This window comes from Hermetia illucens, chromosome 4, assembly GCF_905115235.1.
Source record: "Hermetia illucens chromosome 4, iHerIll2.2.curated.20191125, whole genome shotgun sequence".
In the NCBI taxonomy this organism is placed as follows: domain Eukaryota; kingdom Metazoa; phylum Arthropoda; class Insecta; order Diptera; family Stratiomyidae; genus Hermetia; species Hermetia illucens.
This window is the reverse complement of record NC_051852.1, coordinates 167,930,026-167,955,370: the sequence shown is the minus strand read 5'-3', so window position 1 is coordinate 167,955,370 and position 25,345 is coordinate 167,930,026.

The window sequence follows — 25,345 nt, the reverse complement described above, 5'->3', positions numbered from 1 at the left end:
GTCTCCACGCCCGAAGCAATAAAGGTAATCCTCGTTTGCGCGGGCCACGACCTCCTCAATATCTTGTGCCACGATAGTCACTCCGATCTCGTCTGCGAAGCCAACGATTGTCACTCTTTGGGCAGCTGCAACTTTAAAATTCTATTATTATCCCAGGAGAGGACCGAAGACTGATTCTTGTGGAACCCCGCATCATCAACAAAGGCGCAACAACCGGTATCCGGTCTAGGCCTAGGGTATCGGCTAGCTGTTCAGCACCATTGGGTCTGTAGTAAGGCAAACCGGTGAGTAGAGGATGGAAGGGAGGTCAATAAAAAATGGGAATAGTGGGATACCAAGTATAAAATCCTGGGGAACACCAGGTGAAGCAGTGAAAGAGCGGGATAAGCAACCATGAAAAGAAACTCTGTAAGGACGGTTGATAGGTAGAAGGAGAGCCATGAGAAGACTGAGGAGGGGAAACTAAGTGGGGAGAGTTCGGAGAGGAGAATATTGTGCCTAACAACAGCAAAGGTTTTAGAAAAATCTATGCGAATAGCGTATACCTCCTGCAATGAAGTAAGATATTTAGCAACGAACTTGGTAAAGTCTAGAGCGTCTGAAGCAGAAGATTGATGTTTCACTATGAGGTGACCGAAGTGTGCAGTCAACCAGTTGTCGATGTAATTCTCGACGGTGTAGCAGGGGAGAAAAAATAGGGGACTTCGCAGCTATTAAAGGTAGGGATAATAAAGAAAAAGAAAAAGAAGACGAGGCAGACCCTGCCTATGATGGAGCGATGGCGTAGGTCAGGACGCCAGACAGCTTTTAGGGATATCGAATTGGTGGACCTCGGCGCAAAACCGGGATGTCTGGAGTTCCTTATTAAGGCAAGCCTAGACCGGATACCGGTTGTTGCGCCGTTGATGATGATAATAAAGACGTCTTTCCCAAGATTAAGAAAGTGGCATGCCTCGATACTTCAGTTGAAGATTATGCACAGTGTTAGGCCAAAACGGTTTTCACTGTGAGTAAGAACTGTTTGTGTTTGGTAAAAGCGCAGATAAGTAGGAGAGAAAGTACATAACTGGAGAGAAGGTCGGAAAAAATAACACATTGAGTTAGATTATATTTGATTCCAGTTGAATGGAGCTTAGATTGAGTTGAGACCGTCAAAACAGGCTTTAGGAAAATTCCACTTGGGTGATTCACGTGGGGTTTTGGGGTTGGAACGATAGAGCATTGCTTCAAATTCTAGCGCGGGATGATGAGTGCCAATTTTGGCATGCGGAGATGTGCAATGTGGAAATCTAGGATCATTAGGACAGTGAACTTTTACCTCCCACAAGCAATTAGAAGCATAACTTCAGTAAAAAGCAGTCGCACTGGCGAACGACCATTGCCATGATTTATTTGCATGGAAAAACATCGTGTTCTTCGATGTCCGAAGTTTACAGACAGTCGAAACAAAATTGAGATGTTGGGCCATTACCGGCTGTGCATCCTTTATACGTCCCACAAATACCGGAGGGAGGAGGGTTGCCCCAAGCTGAAGCATCTCAAATGCGAAATTTGTCATGGACAACACGAAACACTGCTGCACCCAGACAAGAATCAGCGGGAGAAAGCTTCTCTAGAAGAAAGCACATTACATCACGCCGAGAATTCATCTGCTATGGCTTACTCCAGTATAGTTCTTTCAACAGCGGTGGTAAAGATCAGGGCAAAGGATGGACGTGCTGTCACAGTACGCTGTTTGGTAGATCAAGGGAGCCAGAGTTGCTATGTTGCGGAAGATCTGGTCCAGAAGTTGCGGTTCCGCAGGGAAAGCACGAATGTGAAAATCACGGAGGGGGGGGGGGAATTTCTCCAGAAAAGGTGTCCTCAATTGTTGACCTGATTCTGCAATTGGAGGACGGTGTAGAAATCAAAACTAAGGTGCTCGTCGTAAAACGAGTGGCAAAGGGGGGACTTCCCCGCTTGCCACAAAGAGTGGGTCAGCTGTTTCCTGGCAAGAGGTTAGCCGACCCGGCTACGGATCATGCACCACACGTTTCAATATTGTTAGGATCCAAAATATTTTACCACAATCGTTCTGGGATGGAGTAGCAGTGAGGGAAGGGTTCCTTGCTCAAAATACCCGACTGGATAGGTAGTGTCTGGACCCTCAGAGATACCCACTTCCAAAGTCACTGTCGCAAATGTAGCGTCAGAAGGATCTTAACAGAAGTTAATGAACTTCTGGGATATTAGCAAGGAAGAAAGACTATGTTGGATGAGGAAAGGTGCGAGAATTTATTCTAAGCCAAGCACTATCGGGAAAAAGATGGGCGCTATGTCGTACCCACCCCTTGGCGTCCCGAAAAAAATCGAAATGAGGAACTCTTTCGGTTCAACATTTTCTTGGGCAGGAAAGGTGCTGACTTAAAGACCCCAAGCTCAAGGAAAAATCTGGCGAGTCTATGAAAGAATATCGAGACTTGGACCACATGGTAGAGAGAGAGAGGTGTACCTGAGTGTAATCCGTAAGGATGTATCTACGACGAAACTCAGGAAGGTATTCAATGCCTCGAGTCCAAGTTCCAACGGTATCAGCCTTAACCAGACCATTTTTCCTGACCCGAAGCTGGACATCTTCGATATCGTCACCCGCATTCGCAAATTTGAGTATGTGTTTTCTGGTGACACAACCAAGATGTTTCGGCAAATTCTACCACTTCCAGAGGATCGGCTGAAGTTGCGTATTTTATGGAGGAGCCATCTCGAGAAGCCTATAAAGGAATACTTTTTGAAGACCATCACTTAGGGGGTGAATTATGCCCTATGGCAAACGATCAGAACACCTCACCAGGGGGCCACGGATAATGGTCCTGACGAAGAGACCAACTGGGTCATTAAAAGGCATTTTATATGGACGATCTTCTGAATGATGCCTCAACTGTAGAAGACGCCAGGGATATTATTAGAAAGGTATCGGAAACATTGGAAAAAGGTAAGCTGCCCTTGACTAAATGGGCTGCTAATTGTGTGGAGTAGTTCGCAACTAGAATACTCGACTGAAGTCCAACGGACGTATTATTAAGTAGTTAGGGAAAGTAATTAGGGAAAGTTAATGTATATTAGTTAGGGAAAGTGGTCAAAAGTGGAAGCAGCTGTTTTATTCCATGAGAGGAAGCAAGGTAAGTAAATTAATCAAAAATTGGTTTTCAAACATTCGTGGGATTTCTCATGTGACGGGACACAAGGGCCCCAGGTAATATCGGCCCGAAGAGCGGTAAGGCGACACTAAGGAACACGGTCGTCGCAATTAAGGAAATACCCGCTGGTGCATCGAACCGGATTCAACTGCGAGAAAGGGGTTCCTTTTATTCCTTTCCTCCTGACCAGGAAAATGGATATCCCAACCCGAAGAGAGTTCGATTCGTCCCTAAGGGATCCTAAACTGCCTGTAATTTTAGATAATTTGAATCAGTTCTTGGAGAACCGGTTCATAATTATGTCCCCTGGCTAGGACCATGGTGGGAGTGGAACTCCAAAAGCATTGACCTTCGAGAGTGTCAGTCTCGGAAAAACTGAGCATAACTTCAGTAAAAAGGAGTCGCTGAGATTAAAATCCCCGCAGAGGAAGAAAGGGAGGGAAGAGAGCCTGACAGTAAGGAGTTCGGACAGACTGTTCGGAAATTCTTCGTACAGGTGAGAGGGGCATCCGCGCGTAAGTCAACACATCGTAATGAGAACCAGGCGAGGGGCAGACGGGTTTGACGAGGAGCAGGTGCTTAATAGCAATTTGGACCCCCGCGTGAGTGTACTTACACAATGCAGCTCTGTTCTTGTCGCAGCGAAAAATTGGAAAATTAAGTGGAAAAATGCAGCCAATTAGGCGAAACCTCTCGGATTTCAGTGAGAAATATTTTGAGAAGGGCCCCTTAAACTAGAGTTTTCTTATGGAAAAATTTTGGAAGATTAACTTTATTTGCAGCCCTGACCTTCGTAAATAAATATTATTAAATGCTTTAAGGTAACTGAGGTAACTTTAGGTGATTGTCGACAAAAAAAAACAATTCAGAAATTCCCCTGGATTAAATGCATGTTTAGCAGCAGCAATTTTTCACCTAGCTGCAAACCATAACGTGTATATAAAACACAATATGATGAGGGCAGAGTTGATTACCAAATGAAGAAAACCGGCCTCACCTGGAATGATTTTCATTGTATGGAACCCACCTGCTCCGCAATGGAAACCCGATATGTATATAGTACCGCACTTTCTTAATGAAATCGTGAGTCTAGGGATAAATATATTGGAATTCGTATAATCACGCATATTTTCAAGTCTTTTTGAATACCGTTGAGAATCAGCTCTTCATTTCAATGTTCAAATCAAAGGAGAAAATCCATTACAGAAAAACAAAACAAAAACAAATCGCCCGAAGTTGTGGACTCATTTGGAGCCGGAGTGCTTCCTTTTATTATATACATATGTACCTTACACATACAACGGCATGAATAAAATATCAGTACACACATATTCACATGCCCATCTAATCATTATCCTTCGTACAGTCATTACCCCTACTCCTCGGCCCTAGCTCATTTCAGTCCATATACATGCAATGCAAAAGTCCTTCCTAAATGGAACTTCTCAGACCGCTCCACAGACGGTCCCGTCGTCTTAAGGTGGGGAGACAAACTGGGCACCCTGTCCTTTCCTAAAGAAAAAAAGCGAAGAAACTACCTTATCGCATCCTTGGCATATCCTTAAGCATCCTTGCCGCCTCATTTTGTTGTTTTTTAAGCATTTTCTTAATTTCTCCATCTCGAAAGCCCCAAGACGATACTCTACTTTTTTTTTTGTTCAGTTCGTCCTTTCTGCACGGATATAGGAGTATGTACATATGACGCAGCCTGAAATCAACCAGGAACCACACTCCCACCCCATCGAGTGCTTTGCATCCCTTAAAAATGTAAAGAGTCGAAAGTTGGATGAGATGATGAGTTCTTGCAAGGTTCTTTGGGTTTTGTTGTTGCTTGCAGGCTTCTTCGAGGAGTTGTTGTGGAGGATTTCGAATTTTTTCATTCTCATCTGCTATTTTTTGCTTTTATTTTAAACGTGGCGTCCTCGTCGTCGTCAAAGCGACTGACTGTATAGTAGCCTTGCATATCAAGGAGGTGAATATGTGTATGGGTAATTTTTCTTAAGACGTTTCTTTCATTCCCGCTCGATTCTGGGTATGAGTCCTGTTCCTTTTTCTACGTCGCTACCATAATGAATCGCAGTCCCTACGGATTAAGGATTGCTTTCCATTTTTCTAGCATACACGCATGGAAATTCATGCCTGAATTAATTTCATGGAATTAAATCTTTTAAATGTATTTTTTACGATAGGTGAATGGTGAAGGATGACAAGGGGGAAAACTGGTGAAAGGAAATGAAATTTTGGGGTAGCTTGGTGATAATTAAATAAAAGTTGGTGCCAAGGGGGGGAGGGAGTTGAGAGTAGAAAGGAGAGTCATGACAGTAACGGAGAATCAGGACCGAACTGAAGTCCACGAAATCCATCCCGTAATTCATTTGCAAATTGTACCGATCAATTCGACACATCGCAAGGGGATGGCCACTCTTAAGCAGAATATATTAAGCTCCAACTTCTTATTTTCCAAACTTTTCTATTTACTAAAGTGCATACGCCACTTCGACTCACTATCCCAGGAACTCAAAGATCTAGAATATATCTAATTCGGCTCTCAACAAGCGAAACATCTTATTTGTCACGTAATCACACAAAAGATACATTTTGTTGTTACATCAGATCTTTGCAAACAACAAAGATATTACCGAAATCAAAGAGTCAAAGGGTAGTATAGGTCCCAGGGCGAAACGTGGATTGGTACCCACGATGGAGCATAAAACCTGGGAAATGCCTGCTGAACCAACACCAATAGATCTACTACCAAACCCTATCTCCACCTCCACGTGGTAATCGCTGAGAGCTCTTTCTTAACGAAAAACTGCAAACGGAGAAGGATCAAGGCGAGTTTCCCGCACCTAAAAACGGGACAAATTGTACCAACTGGTCCTCCAGGTTGGGGGTTGGGTAGGGCTGACAACCCTACACGGAAAACAACTTGTTACGAAGCCACAACAGGAGCCTCGGACAGGACGGATTTTAAAACGACGGACCCGGCAACGACAACGGAATAACGATTTGCGCATTTTCTCATGGAACGTGCGCTCCCTGTACAGAGATGAAACTGATGAGCAGCTAGCCTCCCCCTACAAAGCATAACCCTGCTCCACCAACCAAACCCGGTCCCCAACCAAAACCGGTTCAGGTCCCCGCCCCGCACAACCCTACGTCCCTACCACTCTCTTACGCTGCGATGGCCAGGAACGCCTCGCGCCCAGTCCCCACCTTTGAACTCGACTCCGAGATCCACTCCCTCTTCAACACCTCCACCACCCAACTAGCCTCCCAACTCACCTCATTCCTCCCCACATACACCTCCCTTTCCTCGCCGATGGAGAAGAGACTCGCTCTCCTCTCGTTCCTCTGCCAAGTGTCCCCCAGTAATGTCCACTAAAGTGGTATTACTGAACATAAATTCGGTGGTCAGTCGACAAAAACGTCACGATCTAACTAATTTCTTGTCCGTCCACAAACCTAACCTACTCCTCCTCACTGAATCCAAACTGCACCCAAGGCATAAGCTGCACATCCCCAACTATACCACCTTCCGCTCCGACCGTGTTGACCGCCCAGGCGGAGGCACAGCCATACTAGTGGCAAATCCCCTAGACGCTCAACGGGTCTACATCCCAAACACTATTGCCCCATCCATGGAGCTAACCGTTGTCTCCATCGCCGCACCTTCCTCCATCACATTCCTAGGTAGCCTCTACTGCCCCGACCAAACCCTCAATCCCGCTGACATCTCCAACCTTACACAACACCTCAAAGCCCTCCCAGTCAGCCGAAACAAGCGTTTCTCCCTTGTACTAGGGGTCGACCTAAATGCCAAACATAACACCTGGTATAACACCACTATAAATGCCAATGGCAATAGGTTAGTCAACTGGTACTCACAACACTCCCACCCTCTACAGCTCACCCTCCTCCCCACCAACCAACCCACCTACCACAGGCAAAACACCCACTCCTTCATCGACCTCTTCCTGGTAAGCAACCACCTTCTCGTACACCCCAGCACGCCTACCTCCCCCCAAGACCTCCCCACCATCCCCGGCTTGAGCGACCATGACGGAGTGGTTCTCCACGTCAATATCACCGACCGCCTCCCCAAATCCCAGCTTAAATTCCTTTCCAACTACGCTGCCACTAACTGGCAACGCCTCAACTACAACCTAGCCGACAAACTCTCGACCATCCGCCTCCCGTCCAATCCGTCTCCTACCGAAATCGATTCAGCCGTGGAAAAGCTCACGGAATCCACACAAAAGGCTTGCAACGAAACCATCCCTCTCAGACCACTAAACTACCAGGGCCTAATCACCCTGCCACCACACATCCTAGACCTCATCAAACAAAAATCAACCCTACGACGCCAACTCCACAGACACAGGTACGCTCCTCAATTTAACTTCCTCAAGTCACAAATCCACTCCCTCACACAACGCATCCAATCCCAGATCCAGACGCTATACGCTGATCACTACGCGGTAAAGCATGCGAACATCTCGCTTAATCAGCAAACATGCAATAAACTCCGGGGTACCTGCCCCCGACTAGCCAAACCCCGCTCAGCCAGCGTCCTCCCACACAACACCTCACCCAAAGCCCACGCCGACCTGATTGCTAACAGCTTTCTAGCCGCCCATCACACCACCCAACATTTGTCCGACCCACCCAAAGAAACAGCGGTGCGCCAACACATACACAACCTTACTACCACGCCAGCCATCCACACCGAATTCCCGATCCCACCATCCGAACCTACAACACCCTACTGCTTACCAATACAAGCCGTCACACCCCAAACAGTTGAACCCATCATCCTCTCCCGAAATAATAAAAAATCTACCGGACCCGACCACATCCCCATCATCATCCTCAAAAAATGCGCCAAAACCCTAAGCCCCTTTCTCGCCCAACTCTTCAATCAATGCCTCCTCTCTGCACACTTTCCCACCCCATGGAAACGAGCCCACATCGTCCCAATCCTAAAAAAGGACCAGCCTTCAGCTTCCCCGGGCAGCTACCGCCCCATCTCCCTCCTCAACGTGACATCGAAAATTTTCGAACACGCCATTATCCCCCCCTTCCAGTTTGCCAACAGGCGCGGCCACGGCACCTCACATGCCCTCCTAGTCCTCAAAACCGACATCCTATCCCAACTAAACAACAACATCCCCACCACAGCTTGCCTCCTCGATATCCAGAAAGCCTTCGACGCGGTCTGGCACGACGGCCTCACCCACAAACTCTCCCACACTTTCAAATTCCACCCACAATTATGCAAACTCATCCTTAACTACCTGTCTGATTGCCAATCCTTAGTCCGTATCCACGATACCCTGTCCGACCCTTACAGTCCACCCGCAGGCATCCCCCAAGGATCAGTTCTGTCAGCAACCCTCTTCTCCCTGTACACCGCCGATATCCCACTCCAGCACCCTACGCTGACGACTTGTCCTCTACACCTCTTCCCGGAGAATACAATCCGCCCACAACCGCATCAATACCTCAATCCAAACCCTCAACAAATTCCTCCAATCCTGGAAACTCCTACTCAACCCCTGCAAATGCGAAGCCATCGTCTTCCTCGGTAGAGCCACCTTTACCCGCAAGATGCTGGCCGACACTCGCAACCTCACTATCAAGATCGGACCTTCTACCATTCCCTCCATCCAATCCACTAAATACCTGGGAATAACCCTCAATACCCGCCTATCACCCATACCCCAGGTAAATTCCATCATTTCATAGACCCTAACAGGACTAAAAACCCCCGCCGGTCCCGCCAACTGAAGATGACGGACAAATACTGCCACCACCAAATTTAGGAGAAACAGTCCGCGCAATTCATCGGCTAAAAAATCATAAGTCGCCAGGAGCCGATGGAATTACAGCCGAATTAATTAAATATGGAGGCGACCAGTTACACCAAGTGGTTCATCAACTTGTGCTCAAGATATGGGACAGCGAATCAATGCCTGACGATTGGCAACAAGGCATTATCTGTCTCATACATAAAAAGGGAGATATCACACAGTGCAGCAATTATAGAGGTATCACGTTGCTGAGAACCATCTATAAGATATTCTCCGCTATCTTGCTAGGCCGGATAGCCCCATACGCCCAGAACATCATTGGCCCATACCAAAGAGGCTTCACTCCAGGCAAATCAACGACAGATCGGATTTTCTCTCTGCGGCAAGCGATGGAAAACTGTTGGAATATGGACAACAGTTGCACCATCTGTTCATCGACTTTAAAGCCGCCTATGATAGTATAGCCAGGGTAAAACTTTACACGGCCATGAGAGAATTCGGTATCCCGACGAAATTAATAAGACTGACTAGGCTGACCCTGACCAATGTGTGAGGCCAGATAAAAGCAGCAGGATCACTCTCAAGACCATTCGATATCAACAACGGTCTACGACAAGGGGATGCCCTATCATGCGTCGTCTTTAACCTGGCCCTCGAGAAAGTGATCCGTGATGCTGATGTAAATGCAAGAGGTACGATCCTCTTTAAGTCCACCCAACTACTGGCCTATGCTGACGATATCGACATCATGGGAAGAACCACCCGAGACGTACAAACTGCCTTCATCCAGATCGAGCAGGCGCTGATTGGTGCCAGGTCCGGACTATACGGTGGGTGCAATAGGACATTCCATCCGAGCTCCCGTAGCTTCTGGCGGGTCATCAAAGATGTGTGAGGCCGAGCGTTGTCCTGGTGGAACAGAACACCATTCCTATTGACCAATTCTGGCCGTTTCTGGTCAATCTCCTGCTTCAAACGGTCGAGTTGCTCTTAGTAGGAGACCGAATTTAGGGTCTGGCCATAGTTAAGTAGTTCATAGTGGATGACTCCCTTCCAATCCTACCAAACACACAGAAAAACCTTCCTGGCCGTCAATCCGGGCTTGACGATGGTTTGGGCCAGCTCGTCGCGCTTCGAGTAAGATCTTTTTCGCTTGAGATTTTCGTAAGTGATCCACTTTTCATCACCAGTCATCCTCCGCTTTGAGAATGGGTCGAATTCGTTTCGTTTCAGCGGTGCATCGCACGCGTTGATTCGGTCCGTCAACTCGTGTGACACCCAAACATTCAGCTTTTTTTGGAATTCAATCTTCTGCAAATGGTTCCAAACGGTTTTATGGTCCTTACTCAGTTCCTGGCCAACCGAGCGAATGCTCACATGCTGGTCTACTTGGATGATTTCGACGATTTTATCGGTTTCTACAACGATTGGTCTACCAGTGCGGGGTGTATCTTCGACATCTACTACACCAGAACGAAGTCGATCGAACCAACGCTGTGCGGTGCGAATCCTTACAGTATCGGACTCATAAACTTCATAAATTTTGTTGGCCGCCTTCGTTGCATTTTTACCTCCAAGGTAGTAAAAATGTAAAATATGACGAATTTCTTGCTTGGTGGACTCCGTCTTTGACGCGCTATAACTTGAGACTGAAACGTACAATCGTAAAACTGTCAAAGAGACACCTGCAGCGCAGATTGTCGTCTTCAAATCGCCGTATAGTATGACCCGATGCGCTAAGTACAACACAAGATATGTTTAAGTGTCGCCATCTATTGACAAAATACGACTTTACTTTTTCCTCAACCTAATATAATTCGACTCTCAAAAAGTGCTTTAAAACTGAAATATCATATTTGTTACGTAATCACACAAAAGATACATTTTGTTGTTACATCAAATCTTTGCAAACAACAAAGATATTGCCGAAATCTTTAATTTTTCATCCTTATCGTCCCTGGCCACGTCAAATATGAAGTGGAAGACATTAATAAGACGAAAACTGTCAGCCTGGAAGGATTAGTAACAACATCCGAATCAGGCCCAACTCTGCATGAACTTCCTGACCATATCCATATGTTCCTAAAACTTAAGAAGTCATTTATCCTCTTGTCTTCTACCGAAATTCCTGCAAGCATCCTTCAAGACGGAACACAACTCGTCGAAATCGGATATCTAGACGACCACAGCTACTAATTGCTTAATTAGCATACGGTCTTGACATATACACCATACACTACTTTGGACTTTGTTCTACAAAGGATATGGATTCGTCGTTCCATGCACCCTTCACGATGGATCGTCTTAAGTTTCGACAAGAGCCCGGTCGAATGCTTCAGTTCATGTCCATTCGGTGGAATAACATTACAATATGAGCAGAACTTTAACGATAAGAAGCCAGGCGATGGCTTTTAAAGAGAAAGAACCTGAATGGAGTCCCGAGATATCCTTCTCATCCTTGGACGCATCGAAGGGGCGAAACGATTCCTCCGAAACTAAACAATTAAAGTATAAATATCTTAGCAGCGAAATATTTGTAGGTTATTAGGAAGTACGTGTGTTGTTTGGGGTAAAGGATATCAATTAAAGGGGAACGGTCAGAAAATGTTTGTTCTCATTTTTACGCTTGACAGGCAAGGATAGGGCCAGGAGCTAGATGAGTAGGATGAGTTGGCTTAAAAGTTCATGTCACGAAAATTGAAGAGACGAGGGTGTGATATGTATGTGTCCTTCTAGGTGAACTTTCTGTTTGGTTTGCAATTAAGGATTGACTATTTGATTGGCATATGAAGGGAGTTTTTTATATTTCAATTAATGGATATTGGGGCAGGATCAATATATTCATTAAAGGAGAAATTAATAGCTAGTTCCTTGCACGATGTTTGGTTGTTTATTATGTTGTCCATTAGACAATTCAGTTTAATCGGCGGAGATATCGCTATTACATGAAGAATGTCTTATTCATAGTTCACGTCGATGTAGCAGAAACCAAACACCATGATCTGTTCTTGATCCTTCTCCTGTATTTCCGGAATTCGTGGAATTGACCAGTTTTGCTCGGCACTTTTTCGATATTCTTAGAGAAACTGTTAGCGTCCAGCAAATCAAGATAATGAGGTTTTCCGAGCTATTCTAGCCTGAATTCGTTCGAAATTTTAATTGGTATCAAATATACGTTGACAATTCTGACCTGCTCCACTTAGTGTTTCCTGTTCACTTCTTGGTAGACTATAGGGCATCCATACAGTCAGATTGTGTTTCATCACACTTGGCGCTGTGCCAGTGATAAGCTCAGAGCAGCGATACAAACGCAAGACGAACACAGAGACCCATGACGACTGGAATTCAAACCCACAGCAGCGAGATTGGGAGACTGACGCTCAACCCCCTCAATCTATCAGCATCAAATATAAGTTGACAATTTTGACCTGCTTCTCTTGTTCCCGTTAAATCGTACAGTGCCTACACGAATCTTTCCATCGCAACCAAGGAGCACTCCACGCATCCAGGCTAAAGGCGGATTTGCAAGTAAGTACCAGATGTCCAGGCTTTACTTTGGAATTTCCTTGGTCCACTTTGCTCTTGGCTATAGGTACTGCAGCCGACCTAAATATCTGAACATACTGACTCCTTCTTAAGCCATGCCAGGACTGTGGCCGAGTCGCACCAGGAACAACTCGATGGGCAATCCTCTCCCCACTCCTAAGTGAAATGTTTATGGCATCACACCCAGTCACTTCGTTCCATAGTTACCAGCATAAAATGGCAACTTATGACACGAGGATCCACCGCCTTCTAACAATCCCACTCACAGAGGAAGACTATATAACAGAAGAACATAGTAATCTCACTATACTGTACATCCAACAATCGACTTCAACCGCATTAAAAAGATCAAGTGTCACCTTCTCAAATCTGTCCAAGCATTAGAAAGGTGATGGCCAGAGAAAAGGACCCGTAGAGCAAATGAGCGGTATATATAAAATCGCTTGCTCAGATTGTCCGAAGGTGCATATCGGACAGACGAAAAGGCTGGTAACTACCAGATTTAGGGAGCATACGAAGGAGGCAGAGTTGGCTATAAAGTACTCCCGAAAACCTACAAAATCGATGGTGGCTAAGCATATGGTGGAATGCGGCCATAAAATAAGCGCCAACGATCTGAAGGTGTTAAAACAGGCAAGGAAAATTAACCAGTTGGACGCCTACGAAAGCTTATTTATTAGCAAACAGTCGGTAAACACTAGGTTGAATTCAGATTCAGGCAATGGCAAAGCATCGCATATGCTCGAAATATTTAGCAGCACTTGTTGTTTCGCTGACTCTTTGTCAGGAACCTACTCCACTATCTTTTAACCAGAATTCGTCTGTCATGCGGTGACTGGTCTGTCCAGTACTATTTCTAAAATCCAGTACTCTTGTATCCAATCGCTTAACAATGGGGGGTCATTTGCAGCCTATTTTCGTAGGATAAAGCCACCAGCCCTCAAGTGAGTGCTATAGTTTTTCCGTAGATCATAGAAGCTATTTTTTAAACATCATCATCATCAACGGTGCAACAACCGGTATCCGGTCTAGACCTGCCAGATATCCTGGTTTTGCGCCGAGGTCCACCAATTCGATATCCCAAAAAGCTGTCTGGCGTCCTGGCCTACGCCATCGCTCCATCTTAGGCAGGGTCTGCCTCGTCTTCTTTTTCTACCATAGATATTGGCCTTATAAACTTTCCGGGTGGGATCACCCTCATCCATACGGGTTAAGTGACCCGCCCACCGTAACCTATTGAGCTGGATTTTATCCACAACCGGACGGTCATGGTATCGCTCATAGATTTCGTCATTGTGTAGGCTACGGAATCGTCCATCCTCATGTAAGGGGCCAAAAATTCTTGGGAGGATTCTTCTCTCAAACGCGGTCAAGAGTTCGCAATTTTTTAAACAACCTTCTCGAAAAAGGAATTATTCCTAGCCAACTGGATACAATCGCAGATGCATTCAAAAGAGAGACAATTTTCTACACTGTTTCTACTCAAATTTACAAAGTACTTCACCTGATACACACTTAAAGAGCTCACACGTTTCCTGCGTAATAGCTTCCAACCAAAATAAAGATTAATATCTACTGAAACTTATTTTAATGAAAAAGATTGTTCCCCAACGGCCTAATTACTCGGATCTCTTGAAGTTGTGAACTTACTTTGGAACTTTTTAAGGAGCAGAAGAGAGCAGTTAAGTCATTACAGAACATAAGAGGATATGATAACATGTCCTGGGAAAAAAGTTCATACATTAGCTGAGTAAATGAATATGACGGGAAAGCAGAAGATGTGTGAATACTATACATAAATATATATCCGAAAAACGGAGGAGTAATAATTCTTCCTTACAACTTTGAAGCTGTTGACAATTTTTCCTATCTTGGGTCGAAATTCACAACCGATAATAGCTGTGACGAACAAATCCACGCAAGGTTGTTGGTAGCCAATAGAGCCTATCTGAGCTTACAAAAGAAAAAGAATTGGTGGCAGACCCCGTCTCACATAAAGCGATGGATGCCAGAAAGTTTTCGAGCATATCTAGTCAGGTTCTCTTTCGCCGTTGATGAGGATGCCGAACCTTTCGAAAAAGGTTCATTTGGACTCAACCAAGTTTCGAAGGTGCACAACACTCTTAAATCCCTAATTCCGCAACATTTTTTGCAAGAATGTCTAGAAAAAGGATGAGATTTCGAGGTTGCGTGCGTTATGCTTATTCTTTTCCAACATTTGTCCCACTTAGAACCGGGGTCAGCCCATCAGCGCCCCAATACGCTGCTCTGTCAAAGGCCTGATCTGGATGCAATCAGGAGATTTTTAAATCACCATGTTCGATACCAACCCTCCATTATTTCGGTTGGAACTTTGGTCGTTTACCATCGATAGGATCCCGACCAAAACTGAGCAATGGTTCTTGCCGCGTGGATGTCGTCAGGATCTAAATAAATTAGTCCGAGGCAGACAAATACGTATCTACATACTAAACATGGATACCCTCATTGAAAAGACAGAGGGAGATCTCTTTGGAAGAGGCGGTCTGATAGCTGCGATCTAGAAGAGACAGACGGTGGGACGGGCACTCAATTCCTGACTCTTTCAGAGACGAAATACATGCCTACGATGCCTGTATACGTTAAATGTTGATTTAACAGCCTCTCAACCCCATCCAGATCAGACGTATGACTGGTGGAATGGGGCAATTGATCAAGACTTTTGAACAAGACAAAGGCTTGAGAAGAAGAAGCTGCAAGAAGGCTGCCAAGACTGCTAAGCATCCAAGAAGTAAACACTGGGTTACTTAAACAAACGCGAAGAACACCATCATGATCAAATGTCGAATTTGTATAAAATATGAAATTTCAAAATGTCCCAAAAGCCTAGACGGAAAATAGAGGTCGCCTGTGGTACAACCAGGGTGAACCTATTAAAGGAATGCTGACGAGTACTTCAGCTGGTCGCTACATGTCATTCGGACTCAGTATTTTTTCGGAGAAGAGTATATTTTTTACGTTATAAAAGTCAGGAATAGGCATCATTGAGCCATTAAACACTTCAATCAGAACAGCCATAATGACCATGGATTCTTTCCTAAAAAAAAACGAAGAGACAGGTCATCGTAGACGCAAATTATTGTTCGAGCGAAGTGCGGAGGCCAAAGCTGATTTAGTGCTCATCAATAAGCAGTACCGAAAGAAGGACCCAACTTCATGGACCCAACTTCATGGCACCCTGACATATCAGGTACCGCTGCAATATGGGTTTGGGACGGCACCCTCCTTAGGGTTCTTACCCAAGGCCGAGGGGACGGCTTTGTCTGGATTCTGTGTTCAGGGGTAACGTTTTTCAGCGTCTATCTAACGCCGAATGAGACGATACCGGTCTTTGGACGCAGACTTCTGATCTAGAGGACGCTATCTTAGGCTTGGATTGGCGAATCCTGGTCGGGAGTAACTTTAATGGCAGAGCACTTGAATGGGGCATGCTTCATTCAGACTCCAGAGGGAAGCGAATTCTCGAAATGGCTGCGAGAACAGGAATGGTAATTTTAAACATCGGAGCCACCCCAGTGTTTTGACGCCCAGGCTGCAAGGGAAGCATTCCCGACGTAACCTTCGCGTCGGAGTCACTGGTAGACTTTTCGGCAAGTGACCATAAATACATTGCCTTTGAATGGCGGACACAAACTGTCGCGGCGCTCATTCTGTGCATCAAACGTTGGGAAGGTGAACACCGAAAGATTTGTCGAAACTCTCGGAATAGGTGGAGTTGCGCTGGAGGGTACCCCAGGGGTGGTGCCTCTGCAGTTTACACTGTCGTAGATTCAGTTGAAAACCCGAAAACGGCGACCTACGGAACTTCCATGCCAAGGAGGCCATCGAGACATGGGAAACCTATGTATTGATGGATGACCGAAATTGCAGAGCTTCTGAAGGAGCGACCGGAAGGAGACGTGTACCATAATGACGAATGGGGACTCGTGCGGACTCCGGGATGGTGATGAGTGATCCTCGTTGCCCTTCTTGATAAGGAGCGTCAACCCATATACAGGCCCTAGGGGAAAGGGACCAGGGAAGTCCGGCGACGTACCGTTCGGCAGTCCAACACTCTGTACGTAAATGCATTCACCTACCCCATCCAAAAAGAAGACCATGATCTACAAAAGTTTTGGATGAGTAAAAGTTCACAGAGGTGTGGGTAGACCAACCTAATTAAGTAGGCGCCACTATGGAGAGGTCTGTCCATGTGACCCAGTGCATTGTCAAAGTATGTGATGCTTCCATTGATAGGTGTTCAATCCCCGGTAGAAGGCCGAACTTCTGGCGGAATGGTGAACTGGCCAGTCTTCGATCAGCCTGCTACCGAGCCAGAAGAGCGACTCAGAGGGCAGTAGGTAGAATCCATGAGGGGCGAAAAGAGCGTTTATAAAGAAACCCGCAAAACCCACAAACTTGCCATCCAACGGAGTAGGAGGGAATTTTTTAAAGAGCTCTGCTCGGAAGTGGCCCTAAACCCATGGTAGAGCGAGTATAGAATCGTAATGGTGGGATTCAGAAGCCGCTCTTCTCAGCAGGTCAACTGCCCTACCTTATTGTTAAATATCATCCCGGGGTAATTCCCCAGTGACAACTTTCAGCGACTCCTGAATGTAATGGCAATAAAGCCAGTCACAGAGATGAGGCGCTGGAGATCTGCGATAGAATAGGAGACAACAATGCTCTAGATCTGCATCGCATACCGAATTGAGCCCATAAGCTTGTAGCGGCACATCGGAGCCATAAACCCCGACCATATTGCCCCCACCGACGCACTGTGCTGACCCCGCCGCGGCTGACGGCTTGGGACGAGGCCGGCGCGCAAACGTTCCTCCTTCTGGACAAGACCGGCGTAAATGACCGAAAGTTAAATGTTAAAAATTATCAGTGCCTGCATCTGATATCACAGATTTCGTCCGAGTTGTCTAAATTTTCTATCTATTTAACTTAGGATGGCTTTTAGAAATGTGATTATATAATTGACTCAACTATTTTATATTACGACAATAAAATATTCATTCATAAAATCGAGGCCAAAGACCAAAGTGGTGACCCCGTTGCAGCTAACGGAACGTTTCGCGCAAGAGAGGAGCGTAACAGCCAAGATGAAGTTTTCTACTTTTCTGGTCTTCAAACTTTTGCGTGCCATAGTTCATTGAAAATCAAAGTGATGGTCCCTCTCATCATCATCATTCGCGCACTCCTCAGAAAATATCATAACATCATAAATGCAAGTAATTTTCCCAGGCAGTTAAGCACGAAAGGTGCGCCCTCTCTCACCTCAGAAGCTTGCTGTTGCAAAGAAAGAGTTCAACGATTTAATGAAAAGGGTGCTTGCAGACATTCCAATAGCTGTTAGGTCCCTAAGCCAAACGGCGAATGGAGGCCTTGCGCTCAGCCAATTGCCGACCGATACCCAATTCCACTCATCCATAATTTCGCACAATCACTTACAAACTGCCGTATTGTCACGACCTTGGATCTAGCCAAGGCGTTCCATCAAATCCCAATCGCTCTGGGAGACACTGCGAAAACAGCTATCTGCACACCTTTTGGACTCCCCGAGTTCACCAGAAAGACTTTCGACTTGTGCAACGCTGCAAAGACATTCCAGAGATTCATCCACTCTGTCCTGTGAAACTTAATCTTCTGTTTCGTATACGTAGATCATGTTTTGGTCGCTTCCTCTGCCGAATCTGAGCACTTGGACCATCTCGAGTGCATTTTTGAATTTTGCGTCTTAAGCCGGACTCGTTCTAAACGTTGGAAATGGAGATTCCTTCGGAAGCAGGTAAAATTTTTCGAGCACATGATTACCCCTGACCGTATCCAACCTGACCCCGACAAGCAATTAAAAACTTTCCTCTACCAACTACGGTGAAGGATCTGCAAAGCTCTTGAGCATGTTGAACTTCCATCGTCCTTTCCTGTCCAAGGCCACTCATCACCAAGCGATCCTCAACGCTTACTTGTCTGGGCCCAAAACCTAAGACTTCCGCGAGGTTGCGTGGCCTACTGAGGCTGTCCAGGCGTTTGAAACAGGCGAAACAATAGCTTGTTGATGCTACACTATTGTCATTTTCTCGTCAGATGCACCCCAGTTATGTTCGTCTATGCCTCGAACACAGTGGTAGCCACCGCTTTTCACCAACGGATGAATCAAATCTGGCAACCGTTGAGCTTTTTTTCAAAACAGGTCAACCTAGCTCAACGCAACTGCAGCGCCTACGATAGTGAGGTACTTGCCACCTACGTCTCCATCAAAAACTTCCGCTTCTTCCTTGAGGGTAGGCTGTTCATGGTGCTCACAGACCACAAGCCCCTTAATTTCGCGCTTAAACAAAAGCCCGACAAAGGGTCCCGTCGCCAATTTCACAAACTGAGCTTCATCAACCAGTTTACTTGCGACATCCAACAGTGGTTGGAAAAGACAACGTCGTTGTAGACTCTTTGTCTCGAATCTCGGAGGCCGCGGTGAATTATGCGGTAACCGCTGAGGCGCAGAAAGTCAATTCAGAGCTTCAGAGTCTGAAGGTAAACTCCAAATACAAGGAGTTTCCAATCTTTGGCTCAAACTCCTACTTACTCTGCCATAGTTCAGACAATGGACCTAAGCGAATCATTCCGGCCGATTGTCGCAGGAAAGTAATTCACGAAATACACGATCTTGCGCACCCAGGCTTCAGGACGACGGACTGGTTAGTCGCTAGGAAATACTTCTAGCCGTCCATAAACCAGGACGTAAACGCTTGGGCCAGGCAGGGCATCACGTGCCAGAAGTGCAAAATCAACAAGCACGTACGAAAGAAAGTTGGCGTATTCACTAGGTCAGCCAAGCACTTCCACACCATCCATCTCATTGGTCATTGGCCCTTTGCGAAACTCGCTCGAATTCAAGTATTGCCTCACAATCATCAACAGGTTTACGTGGTGGCCTGTAGCAGTACCTCGGACTGATATTACGGCATATGTGCCGAGGCTCTCTGTCGAGAATGGATCCCGTACTTTGGATATACCAGTCGTAATAATCACGAACCAGGGAATGCAGTTTGAGTGTACTCTTTCCTCGGAGTTAGGCGAGCTCCTCGGTTGCAAATGCTACAGGACTTCTGCATACCATCCACAGTCCAATGGGATGCTGGGACGTTGGCATCGGACACTAAGGGCCGAATTAATGGCTCGCGACGATCCGTCGTGGTTACTGTCCTTGCCTTTCGTCCTCCTCGGCCGCCGCACAGCTCACCAGTAGGAATTTACGGCCAACCCCGCGGGGATGGTGGACGGGGGGAATCTGCGGCTCCCCGCCGACCCTGAGCTGGAGGGTACTCCTGGGGGCGGTGGCGCTGCAGCCGACACTGTCGTAAATTCAGTTATGAACCTGATAACGACGAGCTGAGGAGCCTCCATGCCCAGGAGGGCATCGAGACATGGCAAACCTTTTATGTATTGGTGAAAATGGCAGAGCTCCGGAAGGAGCCAAAAGGAGACTCCGCAGCACAATAAACTAGAGCATAGCTTGCTGCTGGCAGGATCTGGTCGACGAAGTGAATGGGGACCCGTGGGGACTCGGTTACAAACTGGTAATCGGAAAAATCGGGGCTATGCGGAAACCTTGTCCACTTAAGGCTGAGCAGATGGACCGCATTGTAAGGGCACTATTCCCTGGGCATCGCGTATGGGATGATGAAAAGCAAGAAGGCGCCCGATGGTATTCCAGCAGAGGTATACAAACTAGTATTCCAACACCGGTCAGAACTACTACTCGGCGTATTCAACGCTTGCCTGAAAGAGGGCACTTTCCCTGCTCGTTGTAAGGTGGCGAGGCTTGCGCTGATCCTCAAAGGGAAAGGCGACCCCGAGTTGCCGTCTTCATATCGACAACTATGTATGCTTGACACTGTTGGAAAAGTGTTCGAAAAGGTTCATCAGAAGTAGACTCGCTGAAGCGATACGCGCTGCCGGAATTTATCTCACCAGCAGTTTGACTTTAGGGCAGGGAGATCAACTGTTGATACTGGCATGCAAGTCGTGGATGTCGATCGACGAGCGGAGGCACATAGCCGCCGTCAGAAACGCCTTTAATTCGGTAAGATGGAAAGACATTCTAGGTATACCAGACAATACTTTCCGGGTGCCGAACAATCTCTTACTGATACTGATACCTATGATACTACTTAAACTCGACATGCTAGAAGAGTCACGCCTGGTCTTTTATGCAAATGATGTCGCGGCGCTTGTTGCTGGATGCACTGTCGCACAAGAGACTCTGCATATTGATGCGACGGGTAAGCAGATGGATGATTACTCATGGTTTCAACCTTGCACTGCAAAAATCCGAAGTAGTCATTCTCACTAAAAAGAGAATTCCGACCCAGCGTCCCGTACCGTTCGGTGAGTCGATAATCGAGTCAAAACCAGCGGCAGAGTACTTCGGGCTGACACATGACTTAAAGATGACCTTTTTTGAAGAAATCAAGGCAGGAACGAACAAGGCTTCAGCTCGAGGTTCAGCGTTTAGTAGGCTAATGGCAAACATTGGGGGTCCTGCGTCTAGCAGATGACGTCTCTTGATGAGTTCAACGCAGTCTGTCCTGCTCTATGGTGCAGAGGTATGGGCTGACGTTCTTGGGAAGGAAGTATATCGTGAGCGTCTTGCGCAAGTACTGAGGCGCGTGGCGTCTGCATACCGCACTGTCTCTGAAACGACCTTGGTGCTGACCGCTGGGGTGATCCCCGTTGCCTTTGTTGGTAAGGAGCGTAAAGCCATATATAAGCGGAAGGGATAAGAGCCAAATGAGGTTGTTGCTTGTGAAGAACGGCAACGCACCCTAGATGAGTGGCAAATCTCTTGACAAAATGAAACTAGAGGCAGATGGATTGCGCGGCGCATCAGCAACTTAGGTGCGTGGCTGAATCGGAGGCAAGGTGAGACTGTTCTTAAGTTCTTAAGTATGCACGGAGGTTTCCCCCCGGATCTCCGGATTGTGTGTTTTGCACTGGAGTTGTGGACGACGTCCATCAGACTTTTTTTTCTTGAAGATGGTGGGATGGGATTCTTCAGCAGCTCTATTTGAACACAGAGGATCTCTCTTTGGATAACATTGTCGAAAAGATGCTGAGAAGTGCTGACAGGTGGAGCCGTGTTGCCCATTACGTTGGAGTCCTTCTGATTACTAAGAAGATAGAGCTCGACCGGTGGAAGAGCCGGATGGTAGGGGGTCCCTTGAACTGACAGTTCCCTTCCTCCTCTCCCCTCCCGTTGGTGAAGGGAATTTCAAGATTTGAAGGCTCCGCAAGACGGGAGAGTTCGAGGACTAGCCCGAAGTAATGTGACAGACGGTTCCAGGCTCGCTCTCTGACGATGGGGAGGTGTTTAGTTGTTAGTCCGAGAACGTACCGAACCGGGAGTCCTACACTGTGTGGGTAAATGCATTCAACTATCCCCTCCCCCCCAGGGTTAGGAAACTGCGCTTTCTCAGGGACGCGGTTTCGAAGCTGCATCTTCCCGACATACGACGCCGAAGGACGACATCACCAGGAACTTCCAGACATGTTCGCAAGTCCTTATAAGGCTGAACGCTCCCGATAAACCTCCAGGGAAGTCAACCTCCTATAGGCCTATATGCCTTTTGGGCACTGTCGAGAAAATGCTTGAGCGGGTAACTTACAAGCCTTTCAGATCGACAGGTTGCTTATAGGATGGTTATTGGCTGTCAAATATCAAGTACCATGATGTTCCTAATCTTCAGCGCCTTTCTGCCATCAAGAAGTGGTTGGTGACAGGAAACGGTAAAATCAATTATAATCTTACCCAGTTTCTTATAGGATATGGAGGATATAGGCTCCTGATAAGTAGCTGTGCATAGTCCATTTAAATAGTCCATTGGACAAATTAATTATATCTGCATAGGAGGGTCGTATGTTCAAGTCCCCTTTCTCGGACTTTCAGCTAGTCCATGAATTTAGCCGGCTCCGTTTCAGTTCTGGTATACCCTACTTTCTTCTACTATCATTGAAGAGCAACAGTACTATTACAATCACCCCGAGCAATAGCATCACTTGCATATAAATAAGGAGAAGGGATAAGTATTTCATCAATACAGACTTTCTTCATCCTTTTCTTAACGCAAGGACACCGAAGATCAGATAAGCAGTCAAATTTATTTCTTTCCGAATTCATTCGCCGCATCGGAATGTCTTCCACATTTGTAACGCACAAAATAAAAACCTCATGTTTCACGTATCGAAAAATTCATTAAAGCTCCTAATCCTCGTCGTAGTTTTACCCTATTTCCTATCATTTATCATCTCCTACCGGGATTCGATTTATAACCACGGCAGCATCAGAATCGAAGCAATCGTGCACCGCAGATAATTCCCGTAAGCGATTGTAAGAAGGTATCAAACGAAGAGGGTCTGCCACGGTAAAAAATGAATGAATCCTTCGAACCCTTCACAACTTCACAGCATCCATTCCAATCAATTCCATGTATCATATTCGTGCGTATGCAAATTAGAATGGCATTATTCCGTTCATTAGATCCAGGATTCAGGATGGAACATTTTTTTCAATATGACAATCACCCGTCTTTGTTTCGAATTAGTTTGTTTTTTGAACAGAAAGGAGAGACCGTGACACAGTAAAAACGCCAAATTGTGAAGCTGCAGCTGTTTTCCTCCCGTGATCAGTGCAGACAATGCATGAGGTGTGTGCAAACTACAATTGATTTGCATTATCAAAAAATATGGCCAGACAAAAGCCAGGTTACCCATTATGTGCGCCTCACCGAATCTGAACGGTCCTGATTAATTTGCATTTCGGTTATCATACTCGCATAGTGGAAGTGGTTATTCGGAAATATCAAAGGGTGAATCTCGTTAAGAAGAGCCTAAGGGGAATACACAAAAAGGAAACTTAAAAAATGCAAACGAAAGTCTCTGTTACATACCCCCACCACCGTCCCGTGTGGAATCCTCAACATCCTATTATTCACCGCGTCTATTTCAGGAGGTTCCAGTAGATGGAAGCCCTGCACAGAAATGTTCAAGTGCATTTCGGCGGGTAATTAGCCGTCGAAAATCGCATCAATTAACATCCAAATAAGGATTTTCGTCAAGAATCCTTAAACATTAACCGCGGAATTAGCCCGATCCCAAAAATTTTCTGTTCCCGTTCGCGGTCGTTGTATGCCTATCGTTGCCGAAAAATTCACAAAAATGTCTAGGACCTTTCTCTCCTGGGGACTAACCGGCTGCAATGAACAAAACAAAGTGTAACGACATAGCATCCGCGGCATGAGGACCAAAAGGAAGAAGGCAAGAGTTTGCGACAATTTCGATCCCATCCCATGTGCATCCTCGATTGCGGCAACGAAGGAAATGAATTCAAATTGCCGAAAAAATTCTGGAGGCCGCTAAATGACTTCGTTTACCTGCAAAAAAAAAATCATTAATTCTATTTAATTCTATTTTTTTTCTTCTTGTTTGTTAGTTGATGTCGTGGGAGAGGAACTGCTCTCCATCCGTTCAAGCTATATCCCAGCAAGGACACAATTTGTCGAAGAGGAATCACCAGGAAAACTGCCAATGGTGGAGTCACCGAAAATATCAAGCGAGGTATTTCCACTTTTCCTATTTTTGTGCAGTCAATGTTCACCTGCAAATACAATGAAAAGGTCCTTTCCAAATGTGTCAGGATTCCACATACACAGCTGCGAAAACCGCACTTAGGTAAATATGAATTAAAAATGTTCAAAGTGAAAAAAATATATAAAATTACCTTTAAGGATACGTTTTATTTGTGGACTACATCCTTTTTTTTTTGGTAAGTATAAGGGAGGACGAGGTAGTTTCGTTAAAGGTCCTTTAAAAACTTAGATAATGGCAAAATGTAAACTAAGATTTCAGCCCAAAAGATAGAAGCCAGGACAAAATAAAATTTATATTAATTTACCCACACCAAGGTAGAATCCAGCTTCCAGGATCTCCCCTAAGTAACTGCATGAATACAATATTGCCCATATTCACCCTGCCCTCTCCTAGGTACAATACTTTCCTTCCATCAAGGACAATGGAGCCTCTCGGTTCCTAATTAACACGAGAGAATGTATTGCATCTGAAATATGTTCGAGTACATGATAAAAAGAAGATTTTCTTTCAGTGTTTGACTTTGAAATCCTTTGTTTCTGTTTGCGAAAATAGCGACCTTTGATATGTCGGGCAAAGGAAGAAGCCAAGTGCTTACTGAAGTGAATATAGTTACCAAGCTGAGATAATTTTACCATGAATAGACCATGATGCTTCTCAAGGAGTGGTAGCTAATTAGGGTATTTTTCTGCAATTTGAAAATGGATGGGAGGGGTTGGAATTATTATTTGTTACTGGGCTGACAAAAACTCCTTTAAAAGCACAAAAGAACAAAGTTAGTAACAGTGGTAATACCTCATTACTTTAGCCCAGCTCCATACTTTTTTTTTTATGGATGGAGGTGGAAATCTTAGAATGACGCTGCTGCGCCAGGTTGCAGCAGTGTGTGGGATTCGTACCCACTTAAACCACCCCCCACTCTTCCGTCCCTCCCCGCGGGACCACCGTGAAGTATTACTTCGCGGGGGAGGCTGTGGTTCGCTATACCAGCTCGTCCATGTCACGTCTCCGTCGCGCCGCCATCCGAGCTCGATCCAACTCCAGGAGTTTTGTCTGCACCACGGCTATTGCCTCATTTACCGCCATCCAGTTTTCCTCCGACTTTAGCATCTCTTCCACCAGGTTGGAGGGCTCGATGTCCGC